Raw genomic sequence first — 21949 nt, 5'->3', positions numbered from 1 at the left:
TAAACAGAAAGCTCTTTGATTAACTTGAGGATATAGGGTCTTTGTTTGTTTTGTATGTTCAGCCTCTCTGGGAATCACTATAAATATATTGTGTCTTACTGTCTGTGTAATAGTATCTCATGTCTGGGATCGCGTTTCCTTTCATCTGAATACACAACATGGAGATATTGATCCGGTTAGACCTTTCTGCCACACTGTACCACAGAGGTCACAGAGATAGACCCTGTTTAGTACCGTGCCTGTGGGGAAATGAGACGAGCATACGGTTCACATTCGGGAAGGATTCACATAGAAAAGGTTTCTCATCCTGTGATCTTCTATTAACACATTACTTTGTTGTTTTTTTACTTCAGTTTCAAATCTCTCGCCAGCATTGCCAGGCCGGCTAATTGGGAAGTTTTATTTTGTGGGTAAAAATAGCTGGGTTGAGAAAAAAGATTAGGGCTGGTTTTGGATCACTTTGGTGTTTTTATGGGCCCATAAGGAATGTTTTCTTCCCAAGATATTAGCACACTGAATGTGCACTGTTTGTGCTGCTTTCTAAAGAGAGAAACTCCATCTGTACTACTACTACTACTACTTCTACTGCTACTACGGTGAACTACATGACAGTAGTTGTGCGGGTTGGCTTGTACAGTTCAGTTTGTTACTGCCGCGGTATACCAGACTACACTAGCGTAAGCAATCTGAATGGTTAAAGTGCTAAACTAAATATTGATCTAATGTTTAAGGAGGTTTTGTGTGCAATTTTTAAAAGGTTTCGAGCTGGAAACCATCAACTGTATCTGGTAACACTGTCTCTCTCTTCTAATTGTTCCTCCTGACACTATCCAAGCCAGAGCAGAGACAAACAAATGAGTTATTGATCACTCTGAAACAGTCTTACAAGCGTAAGGCCTGTTTTACCATTTGTGACTTTTTACAGTACCACCATTTTCTAAAAGTCACCACGGCTAACCTGGACGTGAATACAACACACCCACATGTGATATGTATGGTTGCTGTGATCAGGTTAATTTTTCTTTCTACTTCCTGCTTCACTTTCAGCAATGGCTTTTGCCCGAAATTTCGCCGAAGACAAGTCATACAAATGTTTGTACCTCCGAACCTCCTCAGTTAACCTTTCTTCAATGTGTTTATTGATCCAAAAGATGTATTTGAAAATTGCCGAGATGGAGAAACAGCTGGAAATGCTTAACCGGAAATACGCTACTACCAAGCAGACCAATCACAGCTCTTGCGGACTGCGTTCCTGTGACGTGTAGTTACACTTCTGGAGAGGTGCACGTGGTGTCAGGGTCTGCGTAGAGTCAGTGCTGTCGCCGTAGCTACGCGTCAAATTGGTGCAGAAATATAAACCACCTATTAAGGTCTGTCAAGACACAAACTTAAGATGGAGGATGGAGTTTTAGACAGATTTACAATTGACCTAACACAGGGTAACCAAATTAAATCTGGTATTTTTGTGTATTTATTGAGTAGATATAATTTGTTTTTCAGTTTTTATTTACTTACTTCCCAGTCCTAGAAGCATTGCTTTCTCACACAGAAGTCGAAAAAAGGTTTTGCAAGTTTTGTGGTTTAAGTCTCAACAGACTTTTTCAATATTTAACCAAGACAACAATCATGCAATAACCACTCATAAGTGAAGACAGTTGTGGATGGTTTGGGAAAATGTCTTGAGACGTCTTTTGCCTTAAACTGTATTTTAAATTCTCTTTTACTTTCTTTGTTATAGTCACTTGTTTCATGCTTGTCATGCCCTTATCTGGCTCTATATCTGTTTGCAATAAGGTCCAATAAAATAGTGTCACTTAAATAAAGACAGAGTTCACTGTTAAAAACCTCTAAACAATCCTGGCGTGACTTTATAAGAAAAAGAATATGAAACACCTAAATTCACAAAATGCAGAGTCCAGCTGTAGAACACAGTGGTTGAAAGAGGCAGCTTGGAGCGCAACTGTCAAACTGCATAAATACAAAACAGGTCGCTGTGGGAAAACACCATCTGTGCTCAATAATGGTACATAAAGTCTTTAAATGACTCTTCGCATATTTCATTACCAAGGGTGACCTTCCGTTCTGAGGACTTAAAGTGGGACAGAATTCAAATGTCTGTCAACGGGATGAAACAATCATATAGAAAAGAATACTGTACGTTGAACACTCAGCAGACTCAGATAGGTGCAGTAATTAGAGGGTGACGCTGTAAGCTCCCATAAACATAGTTAATAACTTAACACAGTGCTTGGACCACCTTTGTATGCACATAGAGAGGACACACACACACTCAGACACACACACACACACACACACACATACATACACACACGTAAACATCCCCTCCAGTGCTAATAGGTTTAAGTGCTGGAGCGTACGGCATAATTAGAGGCTAGAGGCTCCTCTGTTTGTTTAGTGTTTTCAGAGTGTCAGGAAATGATGAATTCCCCACTAACTAGAGTCCCACACACACACTTAACTGACTCCGTAACTAGGACTTCCTATTAGCAAACACTCTTTCTCCTGATTGAGACAAAACAGTGAGTCATTGTTCCGTTTAGGAGCGAACGAAACAGGAATGAGGGAAATGAACAACAGGTGCTTGCTAGTCCTGACAATTACGAGCGTGCTCTCTTGTTTATGTAAAATCCACTCTGACACACTGATTTCAGTCATTAACAAACTGCAGCATCTAATGCTCATTTACTTATTTGCTTAACTTCATGGCTTCACGGTTTCCAGAGCTGGGTCTGTCTGTGTGTGTGTGTGTGTGTGTTTGTATAGTTATAACCCACTAGTTCCTTTGATCATATGTAGGTGCATAAAACCCACAAAAAAATCTGGACAGACAATCATGTTTACATTAGACTGTCTTTACAAGACACCGTTTCCTCCTGGAAATTACTTAGGTGAGTAAAAGCTTGTTAAAATCCACAGAAAGGAAACAGTAAACCTTGTGCAGTCAAGTAAAGGTCACGTGAGTAAAGGGTCCGTCGTCAGGAGTTGACACAATAAGCTGCACTAAATGGAAACTGACTTTTGCTCAAGAATGTATATATTTTATTCTAATTTAATTTATCGTTTCCTTAAATATGGCTTAAACTCCCTTCAAAATGGTAAGCATCGAGAAGCTTATTCCAGTACAATAGTTTCAACTCATTTTTCAGAGGGATGTCAATTTAGCTAAAATTAGAACCAATCAACCTCTGACTACACTTTTTCAGTATACAGCAAGTAATTAATTAAGTAACTCGCCTGCCCACAAAAGTTTTGTGCCAGAAAATCAGTCTAGTCTCTCCATTGGGAACTGATTATCCTCTGGCAAAGATCTGTCGGCCAATCAAATCATTTGGTTATGAGGTAATGGAAAGAATAATAACAGTAACCTCGTCACACATCATCATTTGATGGTTGAGGAGTTGAATAAGTTTACAACAAAATGACTCTAATCGGTTGCAAAACTACTGGATTGGGTACAATCATTTTTGTTTTGTTTTTTCAAATTCCAATGGCCTGTTACCAGAATTGAGTGTGACCAAGTAATTAAGTTGATAAATATGCCATAAAACTGCAAAAGATGATAGTATGTTGTTTTTACTACTAAAATGTGATGTAGTAAAAGTAGCAACCATTAACTGACTGACTTCAGCTATTTTTCTTTAACAACACAACCAGGAACGCGGCTGAAATGAGGTTCCTACGAAGGGTGGCTGGGCTCAGCCTTAGAAATAGGATGAGGAGCTTGGAGTAGAACCGCTGCTCCTTCGCATCAAAGTCAGTCAGGAGGAGACCCCGGGGTAGACCCAGAACTGGCTGGAGGGATTATACACCCCACCCGGCCTGGGAACACCTCAGGATTCCTTACCTAGCCTGTTTCCACCGCGAATGCAAATATTTAAAGCTCCCACAATCATGTTGTAGAGCCCTGACCAAAGTGCTCACCTAACTAAGCAGACTGCTGCCTTAGACATACATACAGGCCCAGAAACCAAGAGCATCCACCCAACGATCAGCTGTTACACATCCATGACCATGCACAGTAACAAGCTGCTTTATAGAATAATCTGTGTGCACAATGAGTTTGCCTGATTCTTTGTATATTGTGTTTGTGGAAGCTAACATGTGTAAGTGTGCGCGCGAGAGAGAAAGTCAATGATGAAGCTTAACCAGCGTGATGGTGACAACTGTGAGAGCTTTCTCTGGCTCCTGTCCCAAACTAATCAAGGTAAGTGGGTAAAGAGAGGGGTAAGAATGGACGAACGTAGAGAAGTGGGTAAGGTTAGAAAGGAGAGTCATGCAGGCAGAGTCCAGGTAGCCTTTTAAGTCCGTGGTAAAATCCTGCTGAGCTGTCTGTCCGCTATAAAAGCTGACAGCATCTGAGCTCAGCTGAAGAGAACAGAGGCTCTGACCTGGCAGAGAGAGAGAGAGAGAGAGAGATCAGGGTCTCTCATTTTATTTATATTTTAAATATGAAATGTTACTTAAGCCCAGACAGCAGCTTTTGCTGACTGTGCGCAATGTTGAAATTGGCTACTTGGCAATACTGAGCAATTTAAGGCCTTCATTCTGTAAAGAATTACTGGAAATAATCCAGAAAGATTGCAGCTTTGAACCGTGCAGCCTTTGGAGCTCTGGTGCCATCTTTGGTGAGAGCTGGAGCTGGGTTTTTTTTGTGTGTGTGGCTGTGTGTGTGTGTGTGTTTGACAAAAACATTTAGTACATGTAGAATGGTTTTCCACAATGTAAACTCCATTGTGGAAAACCATTCTGCATGTACTAAATGTTTTCAGGCTTTCAAAGCAGCAATGTCAAATAAATATATTTTATTTTCCTACCGTCTACGCACATAACTACACTGATTTAGCACTGAGCTGTGTGTGCTCACACAAAATGCTCAAAGTGTCCAGTGTAGAATAAAGTCTGACAGTTTGCTCTTTTCTATTAAATTAGGTTTATCCAAACTGACAACATTCCTCACTTCTGACCATAAGTAGAGCTTTATTTATAGACCTTTTTTTAAATACCAAATTGCTTCATGAACACCAGAAAGCAACACAATTGATGATGAAATGCTTGAACGTATGACTAAAGCAAACTCAAACTGGGTTAATAAAAGCCGCCAAAACAGCCCAAGATTCAGAGGAACAGTCCAGAAACACAAGCATGTGATGGACTGGGCAAATGTTTTCCAGAGAGCAAAGGTGCCATCAGCTTTTGTCTTGGAGGTGGAGCAGGGATCAATAGTTCGATCGAAGTTCAAGTTCATGCAGCGCCTTGTATGCAGGATCTTGGAGTTTAATCTGAATTTTATGGGAAGTCAGTGCGTGTTGCATTAACAGGTGATGTGGAACCAGCAGCTAGTCCTTAATAATGATCTCATGTTTGTCTAGAATCTGTTCACATAGTACCCGCGTTGTTTTTCTGAGGCTGCAGAGTTAAATGATTTGTTTGACATTAGTACATACATTGATACATAATATCTTCACATGTGTCTCTCTAGCTGATCACAACTTCCTGTGAACAGATGGAGTCGATTCGGCCAAGCAGCATTAACCTGATGAACCCAGTTACACAGTGTTCTCATCAGTGTGCGTGAGTTCTTCTTCTTGGTCCTTTTGCATCAGCGTGCTTTAGTTGGACATGAAACTGGTGCTGGCTAGAAAACTGCCTTTAACTGACTGGCTTCAAATGTTTTTTTTACAACACAACCAGGAAAAGTAAAATTCAGACGAGGTCACTTCATGCTGCACTTTCTGTCGAGTCCATTTTCTTCTTTTCTTCTTTCATTTATCAAAAATATCAACAAAGAAAAGAGGAAAATTCCAAGACGTTTCAGGAGAAGCGAGGTCATTCAACAAAAGAGTCAGCCTCCCCTCCCCTCCCTCCCGCTTTCATCTTCTCTCCTCACAGCTTCCTTCCTCATCTCTCCCCTCCTCCAATTTCTTTTTTTTCATCCACACCTACTCTCCGCTTGTCTCTTGTACTTGCTTCAAACAAACAGTTGTTCCAACAGTCGTTCCATTTTTGTTCCTGGATGAACAAAGTGGTCAATTGAGCAGAGTTTCTAGGTGTTGGACACCGACAGCAGCGTGATAAATAAATTGTCTGAGGCCTGAGGAAATTGTGCCAAATTTTATCTTCCTCTGGATAGCAGCTTTTTTCTTCTGAGGCAGTGTTCTCTAACAGCTTTCACGGAATGTCTGTAGTGAGGTGAAATCACAGTTGTGGTAAATTGCAAATTCCTAATCCAATCACACAAATAAGCAAGAAAGTAAACGGCGGACAGCAAGCACAAAAATACAATCTGCTCAGAAAAAAAGAGAAGCTGCCGTTTTAAATGTTTGAAAAGCGGAAGCCACTGAGATGAAGCAGACAATTGCACAAAGATATTACAGTGCTCTCAAAAAGTTAAATTTGTAAAAGCAAAAGTGCACAATGTTGAATAAAACATTTTCCGAACTCAAAATTCAGAACATACACTGTATAAAGATGGATGATGGACCAGCTCCACCAAAGTGAAGCCAAAGCAAGTAGAGCTCCCCCTGGTGTCTGGCTGCAGTATAGGTCATAAGCTCCACCCCCTCCATGTTAGTAGATGGGACTTGGGCCAAACTAAAACACTAAAGTACATGTTTAAAAAAAAATAAAAAAAAAATGGTTTCTCTCATTTTAGGTAGTTAATATACTTCTGATGCATAATCAAGTGCTCATTTTTCTGATAAGTTTCGTTTTAGTTAGTTATTTGACGCTATAGTAAAATAAGTAAATAAGTACAGTGTATGAGCCAACATTTCCCTGTAACTGGTGGAGGTAGAGCAGAGCGCAGTATTAATTAAAGGAGTCCTAGAATCAAAACCACATTTACGTTGTTCCTGTTGAATTTAGGCTCCGAGTGGTGTCTAAGGACCACACCAAAAACTTCACCGCCTTCTCCAGCCTGCTTTCGTATGCAAATTCAAAACTAGAAACGGCCGTGTTGAAATGGGCAAATCTGAACAGAGCTCCGATATTACGTAAAAGGCGCCCAGCCCTTTTGGATACACCCTCTCTCATTTGCATGTTCCAGCCCACTGTAAGGGCGGAGGCGTTAGCTAGCTAGCCCCAGCGACAACTAACCGCAGTTTCTGACAAGAGGGATACGGTATGTCGGACTATGCGTGTAATGTTCCAGGATGTTTGGGGCAGGTCAAGACTCTACACAGACTTCCCCAAGAACTCAACTGTCAGCGGGAATGGTTGATGTTCATTTACAACCGCGTTCCACAGAGCTTCAACCCGAGGTTGGTAGTTTGTTCTGCCCACTTCACCCCGGAGTGTTTCTCCAACCTCGGACAGTATCAAGCCGGCTGTGTCGCCGGGATAGCTCAGTGGGTAGAGCTGGCGACCCATGTGCCGAGGATGAGTCCTTGTTGCAGCAGCCTAGGGTTCGAGTCCGACCTGTGGCTTTTTGCTGCGTGTTATCCCCTCTCTCTCTGCCCCCTTTCCTGTCTATCTTCAGCTATCTCTATAATAAAGGCAACAAAAAGCCCCTAAAAAATATATTTAAAAAATAAAAAGTATCAAGCCGGCTTTGGCTCGAGCTTCAGCCCGGTGGATTAGGCCAATCAGCTTTCAGGATATGTGGGCCAATCAGCCTTTGGGTAAACTGGCCAATCAGCACGCAGCTCATTTCATTATTCATGAACTTGCTGAGTGGGCGGGAAAAACAAACTGTTTCATTGCAGGGCTTATTTATGACCTTGTATTAGGCTCTCTAGCAGTGCTCCTGGGGCGTTTTCAGCCCCACAAATTTACATATGCCATTATTTAGGCTCAAAGATCAATTCCTAATGGTCAAAAAATGTGTTCTAGGACCCCTTTAAACGAAAACATGTGTCATCGATAACAAGTCTCCACATGGCTCCACTCTCAGACCATACTGCACAGACTCTGGCTCCAAACTCACAAGATGCCACTGTCCGTATGCCTGAGAAAATAGTGTGAGTTTGGCCAATGCAAGGAAGTGGGGACGCATTGTCCATATTTATATACAGTCTATGATTCAGAATGTAGGACTTCAGTAAATTTAAATTTTTTAATAAATGTTAAATTTTAAGGAGGCTAAGGTTACAATTTATCACCTCATGAATGCTAAAGTACAGTTATTGGGGTGCCTGTAGACACATGGAAAAAACACCGGAGGTACAAGTATGGGTTTGTTCAATTGTAAAATTACAGTACTTTACAATTCTCTTCTAAGTTGATATTCCGTGGGACTGCAGGGAAATTATGGAGAAGACCCAGTGAGTACCCATTTAAATCCATTTTTGAGGGAACATGCTATTTTCCCATTTCCCACATAACCTTCTCAAGGGTTTTACATTAGAAGTAGAGTTGTGTTTCAGGAGCAACTTCAGCTGATTCCAATAAGCATGAAAAAAAAAAAAAAAAAAAAAAATGAGTGGTCAAAACTCCAGTAACATTGTAGTATATGGAGCAACTTTATTAGACCATTGTGTTTCAGCTTGCCAGCCTATCAAAGTTGATCCATATACTACAAGTGTTTTGAACACTCCAGGAGGCTACTACAGTGGTGGGGCTAATGATAGCTTGGTGGCAAAATTAGCACTACATCTCAAATCTCCTGTTCTTGCACTTGCTTTGTTGAGTGCATAGGTTCATTCACACTGGGGTGTTTATGCAATACACTATAAGTACCTGGATGGTTTACTAGTAATGGTCAAAAGGTTTTGTGTAGTATGCTGGGCACTCATCACTCTCAATGAGCACCATGTCTAAAGCACACATTATTTAAATGCTATATTTAAAAAAACAATCTCTAGAGGCTGGTTGAACATGGAGAGCCTCTGGCTTTGGTTGTTTTTTTCTTTCTAATGGTTTTAATTTTTATATTTATTTAAGAAAAGAGAAACACGAAAAGATAATTAAAGGCAGGAATAAGATGAACAGGAAAGTAGAGGGGAGCTGAGATTGGATGTGGGGTCTCACATCGCTGGAATTGTTTTAGACAGCTCACTTTGACTAGTGGAATAAGTTCAGAGGTCAGTGAGGTCATGGCCCGCCTGTCCTGTCTTACTAAGTGTCTTCTGTAACGTTTACAATTTAAGGTCAGAAAATGGGAAGTGTTCATGCAACTGGAAGATAACTCATTCAGAGGGTCTAAGACTGATAAATACACACAGAAATAGGAATCCCTCCACTCCAGATCATCTCCTCAGTTCCACTTTCCTCTTGCCATCCATTATGGTCTTCACTGTCAGGCCTCTCCATCTCACCCATTACTTCCATCACTCTCACGCTACCTCGTCTCTGTCACTCTGTCTCTCCATTTCTGCCCATCTCATCGTCTCTCTCACCTCTTTTTGTCCACAGTGAACACGCTCTCATTCTTTCAAACTGACACTGAAAAGACATTCTTGAGCAAACACTGGACAGCATTCTACAGCCACAGTCTACATCCCAGCAGTGGTTCAGTGGTTGGAGGATCATAAGACGCCTAGATGCTAAGCTCAAAAATGACAGACAGATTAACCCAGGGTAACTTCTGAGGAACTAAAGGCCTCTCTCACATTGGCTAATATTAATGTTCAGGAATTCACCATCAGGAAAAAACTGAACAAGCATGGTGACAAAGACAAAGCCACTGCTCTCCAAAAAGAACATTTCTGCCCGTCTGCAGTTTGATCAACATCATGTGGACAAGCCGGGAAACTACTGGGACAATGTTTTGTGGACAGATGAGATCAGAGTAGAATTGTTTGGTTTAAATGAGAGGCTCATGTCTGGAGATGAAAAACACTGCATTCCAGCATCAATGGATATACCGCTGGATCCAGCAAAGAGTCAATTAAGACTTAACTCAGATGCTTTCTAACAAGGGCAGAGAAATATGTGCGTTAGAAGTCTGATATCAGGTGCATCTCTTGAAAACAACGCTCATCTTATCTTTGTTCATATCAACAAAAAGCCTCGGGCACAATCTCAACACGCAGCAGGATCTTTGCTACGCTGATTGTCTGGATGTTACACTTCTAATGCTTCTCTGTTCAAAGCAAAGGAGGAGTGTGGAAAGAGGAACTGATATGTAGGTTGGGTGGGTTTTTGTCTAATCTGAAACTGGTTTTGCATCTAAATATGATTCCTTTATCCTGAACCCCTTATCGAATTTAGGCAGCTTCCTACATTTGCGAGTAATAAAAGTGCCTCAGAAGGTTCAGCTGAGATGTAATCTCCTCATGTAGGCTGAGAACACTTAAAATGGCTTAAAATGCTTTAAAATAATCATTTTCCACCATTGTCACCATTTATTTATGTAAAGATTTTAGTGTCTTTTATAATTTATGGCCTGAATCCTTTGATTTATTGGGTGTGTGAGCAAACTTCACACAGTTTCAGAGGCTCGCTGAAACGACTGCAAATCCCTTCTGGCCTGATCTCTTATTAGGAATTGGAACACGTTGCTAGGGAGAGGGACATCTGGAAAACCATCCTTAACCTGTTTCCACAGCAACCCAATATCAGATAAGCAGATGAAAATGGATGCATAGATGGAGGTCCGTCCTCATGTCACTGACACCTCAAGGGTCTCTCTCATGATTTACACCAACTCTAAATGTACGTACTTCAAACTTGATAGAGACTATGTTTAAGACTATTTACAACTGTGACAGCATTGTTCTTATTGATGCTACCTCCAAAATCTAAAGGTCCACTAATGACACTGAGATGCTGTCGAAAACCCCTCAGTTTCTGTTCATCACCACTGGTTGGAACAAAATGCATTCTGGGATTCATGGTTACTCCACAGTAAGTCCACAGGAAGAGGTTCACAAAAATGTTTGGTAAGACAGGTGGAGCAAGAGCATTTCTGTTTATTTATCCAGTACTTAGCCAAACTGATACTTTGAAAGGAAGCTATTTGAAAAGTCCATCTGAACGCCCCCTTATTGTGATATTGCTGACCTCATGAGTCGAAACCTTTGTTAAGGTCGGAATTAACTAATTGTGACGTTTTTGCAGAATTAGGGGAGGTGAATGGTAATATATTATTTAGTAGTAATAGAGGTTCATTTGTAAAGTTCTAATTCTAAAACGTTCCCAACAGCAAGTTAAATTATTAGCTTTCTGAACCATTAACCTCAGTGGCTTCTACACGTCAACAGTTGCCTAGCAGTGGTGTTCTCACAACTTGCGGCTGATGTTACCATTTGGACAACAAATGGGGACTTCCTGTGACATAATCATCAACTATGAGTTCCATTTAAAGACAGGACTGGGATGTTTCTTCATCACACAATAACATAGGCTTAAAAATAACATACCTATTCAAGGTCATGAATTATCAATTCCTCCCTCCTTCCCAGACACCTCCTCTTGCTTCCTGGTGGCATTTTAAGTGACACAAAAGGCTCGGTGCTGGATTGAAGGGCTTTGAACATGCTATAACCCCGGACTGGCCTCCCTGTCCAGCGCATCTCAGACCAGCCCACCCATGGGAACACATAGACACACAAAGCCTCGCTCTCTGACCCCTGAGGTGCGGAGAGTGCCCCCCTGTCGTGCCCTCCTTAGCCGATTAAGGCGACCATGCATGTCCACCCCTGCAGGGCAGAAAATTGTCGTGTCCAATCCTCTCTCCATCCAAACCTCCTTTTTCCATTTCCTCCTTTCCCTGTCTGTCTGTATCTGTCGCTGTTCTCCCCAGGGAGTCTGCTAGATTGAGAGGAAATGGTGCTGATCAGGGAGCCAGACAGATTGTGTGTATGTGTGTATGTGTGAGCATGAGTGTATGTGTGTTGTTTGAGGTGCTTTTTCAAGTGATATTCTACTTTTAGCAGCCTTACGTTTTTTGCATTTATAAATATAGCCGTAATAGAATTTATACTGAATTGAGTTTTTCTGGAAAAGTCAGTGCAAAATCCATTAAACTGATCGAAAAAAAAAAAAAATCTCTGACTTGTTTCTTCTCTGTTTAAATTTCAGAGAGCTTAATTAGAAACACATTCACAGGGCAGCAATAAAGTTCATTTAAATGATGAGCAAAGCAGTGAGCAGTGGAATACTAGCAGTGGAGCATTATGCGAAGTTCGAGGAGTCAACATATGGTCTGTCTTTGTGAGAAGACATTGTCTCATCACTCTGCTGATCATCCAGCGTGAAAGCTTTTACAGAGACATAGATTTGTCACTCAGTTCTGCTTTCCAGATGCTGAGCGCTGCTCCAGGGAGTCACATCAGCAGCAGTCACAACTACGAAGCATGCAGGGCTGAAAGTCAGCAGGTGTCCCCTCACTGGATGATCACTGGTTATGTCACACAGTCTGGATTTTGTTTCTTTCTTTTATGACACAATTACACATTGCAACCTGTGATACAATTCACATTTCAATACTGCACAGATTAAAATAATTTCTCTTTCTAAATAACTGACTATATCTTAGCTGCACTGGATTCAGGAAGTAGTCACCTTCACTTTTGCACATTTTACTGTTATGTTGATTTTAAACTGTAAAATATTCAGACCTCCATTAGGTTCTCTTAAGTTATCCAAGATGCACGGCGCATGACAGCCTTCTTGAAGTGTGCTAACTTCATAGAGATCCTTGAAGAAAAGCACACCGGAAACCTGAGACCGGGACAGTGGTTCACATTTCAGCACAAATGGGTTTCTGCTCTTGAGTGGCCAAAGTCCAGACTTCAATCCTTTCGCAGAATCTAACCAATCTAACAAAGGTTAGGATCTAAGAGGAAGAAGATCCATTTACATTTGGATTCGGCTGGTGGCCTGAAGAGAAGAAGAGGAAGCCAGCAGGCCGGCATGTTAGAGGCCCTTCAAGCAAAAAGAAAATCCCTTCCTGCTTTGACCGAGAGGAGATTTTCTAACATGAAGTGGATTTTCATCCCTATAATCAGAGAGATCCAACAGGAGATATGCTGGTCCTCACCCCTCCTCTGCTCCTCCTTTTTTTCTTTTCTCTGAATATAAAGCTGTGCTTCTGTAAACTGTTTGTCACAACCGGTAAACTAGGTAAGGAGAGAAGATCCCGACGGAGAGAGGTAAAGACATGAAGAGTTGATAGCAGATGAGATGATCAGAGGATTCAAGGAAAGGAGGGGGGGTGATAGGAAACGAGTAGAGGACGAGAGAGGGGAGAAGGAAGGATAGGAAAAATTAACTGGATGTGAGACGATACGTTAAGAAAGACTAACCCTAACCCTAATGACAACTTCAGACGAAAGTAAATGAGAGTGGAGAAGTAAAGGAGTGGAGGAGTAGAGGAGCAAGGAAGCCAGGAGAGGAGATGAAAGAAAAGGAGTGAAAAGAGGACACATGATGAAAGGAGATAAGCAGAGAAAAGGAAATGAGTGAAAAGGAGGCAAGTTAAACAGATACACAAGGAGGAGGAGGAGAGGGAAGGAAAAGAGGAAAGAAAAAAGTAGGAGGAGATGAAAGAGAGGCTAGAAAGTGGGGGAGGAAAAGGGAAAGGCGAGGAAAGCAGCTTAGGAGCAGGAGAACGCAGTGCTAAGGATGAAATGTGTAAAGGAAAGCTGCAGAGATGAGAGGAAGAGGAGAACAAAACGGGAGGGTGGAGGGCAGGAGAAGGAGAGATGATGAGACAGAGATGAGAGAGAGAAAGAGAGAGAGAGAGAGAGAGTATGACACGGCTGAATTCAGGAGCATGAATGAGGAATGATACTCTTTTAAACACTGGCTTCAAGCTGCACCGCTGGGAGTCGGTGGCTCTCAGCTGCTCTCTCTGCTGTTGGGAACGGAGTCGGCTGCTTGTCAAGCAAATCGCTTAGTGGTGTTTGAAGGCTCCCAGAGCGGGAGCGGGATCGAGTGTCATGTTGAATCAGCGCTTCGCAGCGACTGCCTGGATGCAGCATTACAGCAAATTATTTACAATTTTCATCTATCAGGGCGTTAATCTGTCTATAGATCCTGCCGCCTCACACAGCACACACACCCCTCGCTGCCTTCCCGTTAACTGCAGCTCTTCATCTTGTTTTATAACTCTCTTCTCCTTGTGCCTTCTGTATGTTGTTTTTCACCACAATCTGTCTGCTTTTCCTCTTTTTTTTATATCCTTTGTTACACTCTGAAGTCATAAAGTGGGGAGAATGGTTGGTTTGTTAAGTAGTGCTAGAGTGTTCACCTACACCTGAAAAGGACAGAGGACACACCGTTCACATTGTAGCCGGAGGAGAAAGAGGAGTAAAGGAAGATTTCAACGTCAAATTGGAAAACTCTTCTCTGAACTGGGGAGGTGGACTGAGATATAATCTGACATCAATTTACAACATCTGTCGCCAAGGAGCTTCACCTCCGTTCACACCTTGACACTGGAGCCTCTGGCCAATAATGGATGGTACCATTCATTGGGAAACCGACCAAAGGTAAGTACCTGGTCGTTAAACGACACTAGTTATCCAAGTTCCAGATGGGCAAAACCAACAGACGTACAAATTTCAACTCCAACTCCCCACCAGTACTAGTAGAAGAATGACTGAAGAAGCTGCTTGGATGAAACGTCTTCAAGATACAAGTTCAGGTAATCTTGTTTCAGCTTGTTTTTTGGATAAACTAGGACCTTACTGAGTGAGAACCTTCACAGATATATACGACTTCCAGTTCAAAAGTTATAATGCCATAACCTCAGACGATCATATGAGAAGAAATGTATCATTACTGTGTATGTTGTAGGGCTTGAACGACTTCCGATTTGTTAAAGTCGACTAATATGTAGTGAAAGTCGCGTCAAAGTCGACTAGTCGTCGATGACATCACTCATAAAAACAGAGTAGAAAGTAATGCTTTGCAACAATGAAATCTATATTCTTGACCTGAACACTAATTGTAGTGTCTCATACAAAAGCGTCTGCAAGTCTATTGAGGCTTGAACACGGGCTACCGTCGGCCGTAGCACACGTCAACACCATAAACACTTCTAATATGTGCCTCTCGCTCGGCAAACTCTCAATTCTACCATAACTTCCATCCCTCGCATGGTGCATTCACTGACATTAAGGACAAAAAAAATATGCTCTACAACCACAGCAACAATGTTAACTAATAGAGACACATGAGCTAATCAACTCTATGTGCTACAGATATGTATAGCCTATATAAATCAGCACCGTTGATAGCACTTAATAGTGCTTCACAGCGTTTTGTAAGATAATATAATGTAGCCAGGATAAAAAAAATAAAAAATGTGGTTTCTCTGAAGCCTTTTCCGTGTACTGCAGCTAAAAGTTTAATAACTTTATATAATGAAATTCACCAGCAATTTAAAACAACTTCAACATTTTGATCGTCTAAACCAAAGACGTAATCATTAGTTTACACAGTGAGAGCTGAATATCGGGTCTTTGCTAAGTTTCTGACCTTCTCTTTCCTAACTGTTGTGTCAAATACTAATATACCTTAGTTTGCAAATGCTGTATTGCCTCAACCACAGAAATAAAAAGGTGGATAAAAGAAGATATTTTAGAGGCTACTGACCGGAAATAAATGAAGACTTTTACTCCTGGTTGAATTAATTCCTCCAACTTTCCATCTCATTCTGCATGCCTCTCTTTCTTCTGTAGTCTTGTTTTCACCCCCACTGCCTCTGTTCATCTTCTATGCCTCTCGCTCCCCTCTTCCCTCTCTCTCCCTTCATCATTCCTCTCTACTTGTTTATTTCTTGTCTCTGTCCATTCCTCAGAGTCGCATCCTTGTCTCGGCACACCTGCATATTAAGCACACTGGATGGCGCGTGTGCGTGCGTGTGTTTGGTGGTTGAATTTCCATTTTAATCAGCACGTCAGTGAGGAACAATCCTATTACCGCAAGGGAGGACAGAAGGGCCACTTCACAACCTCTCCCTCTCTTCCCCTCTTCCTCGTTTTATCCCTCCATCCTTCTCTCACAGACGACAAATTAATCATCTCTCTAATGCCTCATGAAAGCCAAACTTTTTTTTCTCCTCTTCTTAATTTGCGAGGTGGAGTATGTCTTTCATTCACCCCCCTCTGTTCCACACACACACACATGCCCACGCACACACACACACTTCTTTTTCACTATTAGTGCTGGGAAGATTAATGTGTTTTCTGGCAGCCAAGGATGTGAAGTTGCTTCCATAGGGGAGGTTATACGCACAAACTCTACACCTGGTTGCACACACACACACACTTGTACCGCATAAATGTACTCACATTCATTCATTGCAAGAAGCACATGAACCCACACAACAGTGCTCCAGTAGCCATCATCATTCCTGAAAATGTTTATTTTCCCTCCAAACTCAGTATTGACGGACTGTGGGGGATGGGGAGGGAGGAGGTATCGATCAAGAAGAAAAGAGGAGAAAAGAGAAACACACTCATCATTAAGAGGGCAGGAAAGGCTGTATGCTGAGGAAATGGTCAAATGAGAGAGAATGCCTGGTACCACCACCATGTAGACGTTCTCTCAGATTTAAAAAGGTCTGGCTTGGAAATGTCTGTTCCTCCATTTGGCAGCCTGGTATTATCCACATGTCACACCGAATGCTATCAGTATGTAATTTGTGATTTTGCCGTATTATTTCACTTCCAACCTTTGCCCTAATGGCTATCCAAATCTTGCTTGTCATTTACACTAAAATAGCATTCAACAAGCTTAAAATGAGTTGCCATAACACATGAAATGTTCCTGAAATCTGTACACAATTTCATGATATGGAGGATCCAGCAAACCAACAAGGCTCGGTGGGATTAACATTATTCAAACGCACTGTTTGGATAAAAGTGAAAATTTAGTAGCTTCATCAGAAATGTTCTGTTACTCATTTACCATCTGGAGGCCTCATTTCCAGTGAAACATGAAAACCAAGTGACGTTCATGGTGTGAGTTTGGATTTAAAAACAGTTAGAGTCAGTCAGTGGCTGCCTTCACAGACCAATTACTTTCTTATGACCTGCACGTGAAGCTGTTTGTAACGGGGTCTGATCAAAGATGAAATTTGACAAACTACATCACAGCAAAACGTTCTTTTGTAAACTGTTGACTTGGTCTTCTGTGATGTTTTGAGGAAACCTAAACTAAAAGTTAAACTGGCCATCCATCTAGAACAGGGGTATTCAACTCAATTTTAAACTGGTCAAATTATAGAAAATTTCTTGAAGCAAAGGTCCAGAAGATCATAATGTTTAACTATGTAGTGTGATATATATTTAAGTACATTATAGTTGGATCAACATCTGTGTGTAATCAATACCTGACAGTCAAATCAATTCAGTCTGATTAAAATACTGTATGTATGACTGCAGATAAATCAAGCGCCTTGCCAGTTTTATAATCATAACCTTCTGTCTTGACTGTAGGTCCAGGTACGTATGGGACGGCTTTTGGGTCTGCACCTGGGCCGTGGTCTGCCTGACAGTGACTTGCGATCTGGAAGGACATCTTATGTTGCAAAATGTCATTCAAAGTGAAATTCTAAATCTTCCAAAGCTTCCAATTCCACAAAAAAACACATCAGATCACTGCACAGTATTACTGTGATTCTCTGTCAGTTTTGTTCAGGTTGGCCATCTATAAATCTGGTTGGTTTATTAAACTCGTTGTCAAGCTGCAGAATGAATCCAAGGTCAATTAGTCGCCTCCCTGTTTGTTACTGCATTACCTAAACATAGCCGTCTTCCTACCTGTGCCTCTTTGTCTGTCAGATACTCTTGGTATATCAACCTCTGCACCATCCCAGCACATCAAGGTCTTTCCACCTGAGCTCAAGACAGAGCATTATTCATAAATGTTTGTCTTTATTAAAACTACATATCATATGTGAAATTCAGTTTCACCAAAGAACAACAAAGGCAGCACTTACAAGGGTGTCAGTGTGCATTATTGCTCCCCTACACCGCATGGTTAGGTTGCAGCTGCTGCGATAGGTTTGTCATGGTCCTACTTTTAATTAAACTTTTATAGCTTTTACAACTATTTTACACTTGCAGCTGTGTTCCACATCAGACCTTGTGAGACCAAACCATTTTCATATCATTATAGTACACAGTGGAGAGGGAAGCGTCCCTTTGTCGGGTTACCAGCTAATCTCAATTTAGGGATTTGCAAAAACAAAACCTCAAATTAACTGAAATGAACTAGAACCCTGTAAGCTGACTCCTGAGAGAACAGAAAAGACGTTGCCAGTACTGTTAGCACTGATGGACACAGACATGTTTTGGGGCAATATTGTGGTCATGGTAGCTTCAACATCCACCTGTTAATAACAGCAGTTTTTACAAGCTAGAAACAAAGAGCTACCATTCATTGTCTGTTAATATAGTTTTAGCTTTGTTAAGTCACACATACTCTTCACTTCCTGAAGCTCCAACTGGCAGCGACATCCACTGCTCTTATTATCTCAGTGATCCATTACCTAGGATATCACATCTGCTGTGTTCTAATCAGTTTAACTCACTTCACGTCTCACCTAACATGCATGCCGATCAGCACACATGCTGACTGGGTTTCACTCACTCATGCATAGAAGCTTACCTAAGAAACCAGAACTGAAAGTGGCACACACACACACACCCACACACACACACACACACAAACATCTTGTATATACAGGCTGAGTGTTCTCGGCGTAAAAGCTATTCCTGCTTGCTCAGCTGAACTTGAAACTGGCACTAAACTACATGATGGACAGAGCCAGACAGAGAGTGAAAGAGGGAGAAGATGGATTAAGAAGAAGTGGATGGGAAGGGAGGTAGAAGGAAAACAACCAAGCTGAAAAAAGGGTTCAAGTAGTTCATATTAGAGATGTCACGATCAAGTTCTTTTTGCCCCCCTGATTCTATACCATTCAGTATCAGTTGATCCAAGTCTGATCCGATCTTAAATAAACTAAATGTCCCCCCCGGAGATTCATAAAGACTTATCTTACTTATTCTCCTAGATAACCTAGGTTTTACAGACTAGTGGACTAGTTGGTTTGTCGACTTTATTACTATGCCATGACGCATCAAGGTGACTAGCCGCCAATCACGTGACAATAACAACATGGACACCTCCAAGAAGACAGGTGAGGAGCCCAGCGGGTCATTGCAGCAAACTAGCAGCGGTTCATCGAGCAGCATACTGTATGTAAGTCAGTCCTGAAATACAACAAAAGTAATACTGCAATGCACGCTCATCTGAAAAGACATCCGCTAACGCTAACAGAGGAACAGTCTAAATCCTCTCACCGGCAGTCAATTAACAACTTCCACTACTTTTACTTTGATTTTTGTCAGCTTTGACGCTAGGCAACAAAGAGGAATAAGATGTTTTGATGCTATAAGGATGCGGTTATGGCAGACCTCAAATAAATAACTACAAAAGATTGGGCTTGGCTGAAGACCAGTATCGGTATCTGGTTTCCTGAAGAGTGATTTCGAAGCTCAGAGGGCGTCTCTGGTTGCCGCCATCTTGGCAGTACGCGACTAGACACTATGCTGGTAAAATATTGCAACACACAATTTCAGACAATTTCCAATGACTGCACATAAAAACTTAGGAAAAGAGCTTGTAAGAGCAGAGTTCAAATCAAACTAACTTCCTCTAACCTTTCCAAAGCTGTAACAAATAGCTATGAGTGAAGAAATAAGATGTATTTTAACTCTAGTTGAAAGTGTGCAACTTGACCTGTTCGTTGAGCCAGTACACCAGCTTTAATAGTATTCTTTTTTTTATTTATAGTTTTTATTCAAAGCAAGGTACAGTACACTCTTATAACATCCAATACCTTTGTTATAGGGAGTAAGTGTCACACGAAATGAAACAGAGTTTAACAGTCAGTCAACTGAGTAATGTCAGAACAATTTCTCACTTTCCAAAATAGAGCATAGAAAAAATTAAATAAATAAACAAATAAAGTGACAAAAACAAAATCCAAATAGTTGACATTTAGTAACCACCTGTCTGATACTGTATTCGTAACTCTGTAGTACTTTTTTATTTTCCAATTTTACTTTCACTTTATTTAGTTTATTTACTTTCTTTACCCCCCAAACAGTACTAAATTTAGTTGGGGTATTACACAGTATCGGCAATGAAAGAAAATAAATAAATAATGAGAGTGCAAAGGTACAACCTTAAACACTTTTTTTTTTTTTTTTTTTTTTTTCCCCCTTCCCTTCCCACCTTCCAACGGGAGGTAGGGATGGGTGTTAATTAACTTCAGTAGAACAAATGAAACATATGAACTGGGATGTGCATTAGGAAGAACAGAGAGAAAAAAAAAAGAAAATACAAGTTAATTAGAGAATATCAACATATATGGGAGATTAGACTACCAGTGATAGGGCTACATTCTTTCTGTGTGTTCAGATATGGGAATACCCCAATGTTTTGTTGTTGGAATTATGGCTCAATCTGTTCTGTTCTTTCGATTAGGTCGTCTTTTTTCAACAAAGGAGATCCACTTAGACCATATTTCATTAAATCTGTCCATCTGTAAATTTAGTGCGTGTGTTATTTTTTCCATTTGATATATGTCGTCAATTGTGTCCATCCATTCACTCACTGTGGGAGGTTCGGGGTGTAGCCAGTGTCTAGTGATGTTTTTCTTAGCAACAGTAACCATAATTATGAAAAGATATCTGTTAGTTTTTCTAGTAATAAAGTCTGATTTTCCTAAGATAAAGATTTCAAATTGGATGGGTATCCTTATATGAAATATCTCCTCCATTGTTTTGTGGACCCCCAACCAGAAATTCTGCAACCTTGGGCATTTCCAGAACACATGCCAATGATTTGCATCTTGATCTCCACATCCTCTCCAGCATTTAGGTTCTTCCCCTGTATAATGAGATTTTTTCTTGGGAGTAGTGAAGAATCTCATCAGGCACTTCCACGCGAATTCCCTCCATGTATGTGCACTTGTGCATCTCCACAGAATTTCACAGTAGTTAAGCCATTCTTCTTTGGTTATGTCAAGCTGTCCCTCTTTTTCCCATCTATTTTTGATATATTCTGTTGTGTGTGGTTTTTTTGTTAGGAGACCTTTGTACAACCTTGAGATGGCGCCTTTAATTGGTTCATTTGAGTATGACCTTAAGAATTCTTTTAATATCGCATCTTCAAGGTCTACGAGGAGCGTTTTATTGCATTTATCAAAATAATTACGAAGTTGCAAGAATCTTAATAGTATTCTTACAATACAAGCTCAAATGTTTTAGATCCACAGGACATAAACATTTAACCCGAGGAGAAATTGTGGGAAAGCAAGGACAACTGAGCCTGAAGTTAACAGTGAAGAGGCTGTAAAGAGTCACGTGTAACACAAATGGTGCAAATGCTGTCAGCTCAGACAGATAAAACACAAGCATCGTAAATTTTCCCCAAAGATCAAACGAAACATCTGTTTCAAATATGTACAGAGGATGTATGGTGTAACCTGGTGAAAAGGGCAAGCTGGCGTTTAAAGCTAAGAACAACAGTGTGTCTCTGACTGATAAAAGTTGTTAAAAAACAGCCAGTGACAAGAGCAAAAAGTAAACTCTGCAGAAACTCTAAAATATAAGACAGAAACCGAGTCGTAAAATGTTCGCTGCCATATTTTTTACTGCTCTTTGTGTCTCCTCTCTAAGATACAGGTCCCCACCTGCTGTTTCAAGGTAAATCCTCCACCGAAGGAGGACGATGAAGTAAAACTGCAGCAGGTTCTTAGCTTGTCTGACAGTCTTCAGTCTGTGACCTGAAGAGAATTCTGTTTCATTTCAACACTGGCTCTCATCTCGTGGAGCAACTACATGTGTGCACATGTTTACGAGACAAGCATCATTAGTTTCCATAAAAATAAGCTTTTTCATATACTTGTCATCAGTTCATCAACTGCATTTCTGCACAAAGAAAAATAAAATGATGATGAGATTTGACAGGGTGCAGGAAGTTACAAAATGAATCTTACGGTATATTGTTTGTTGGCATCGTC

General features: G+C 40.9%; 1 protein-coding gene across 1 annotated transcript in view; it reads right to left on the bottom strand.

Moving 5' to 3' along the window:
- The window catches only part of atrnl1a (attractin-like 1a), a 270092-nt gene that overhangs the window by 17766 nt on the left and 230377 nt on the right, over positions 1-21949 (bottom strand). The gene's annotated exons all lie outside the window — the stretch shown is intronic.

The sequence above is a fragment of the Chelon labrosus genome (genome assembly GCF_963514085.1).
Source record: "Chelon labrosus genome assembly, chromosome: 15".
Lineage (NCBI taxonomy): Eukaryota > Metazoa > Chordata > Actinopteri > Mugiliformes > Mugilidae > Chelon > Chelon labrosus.
The sequence above is the reverse complement of the archived record's forward strand: the minus strand, read 5'-3'. Positions and strand labels throughout refer to the sequence as shown.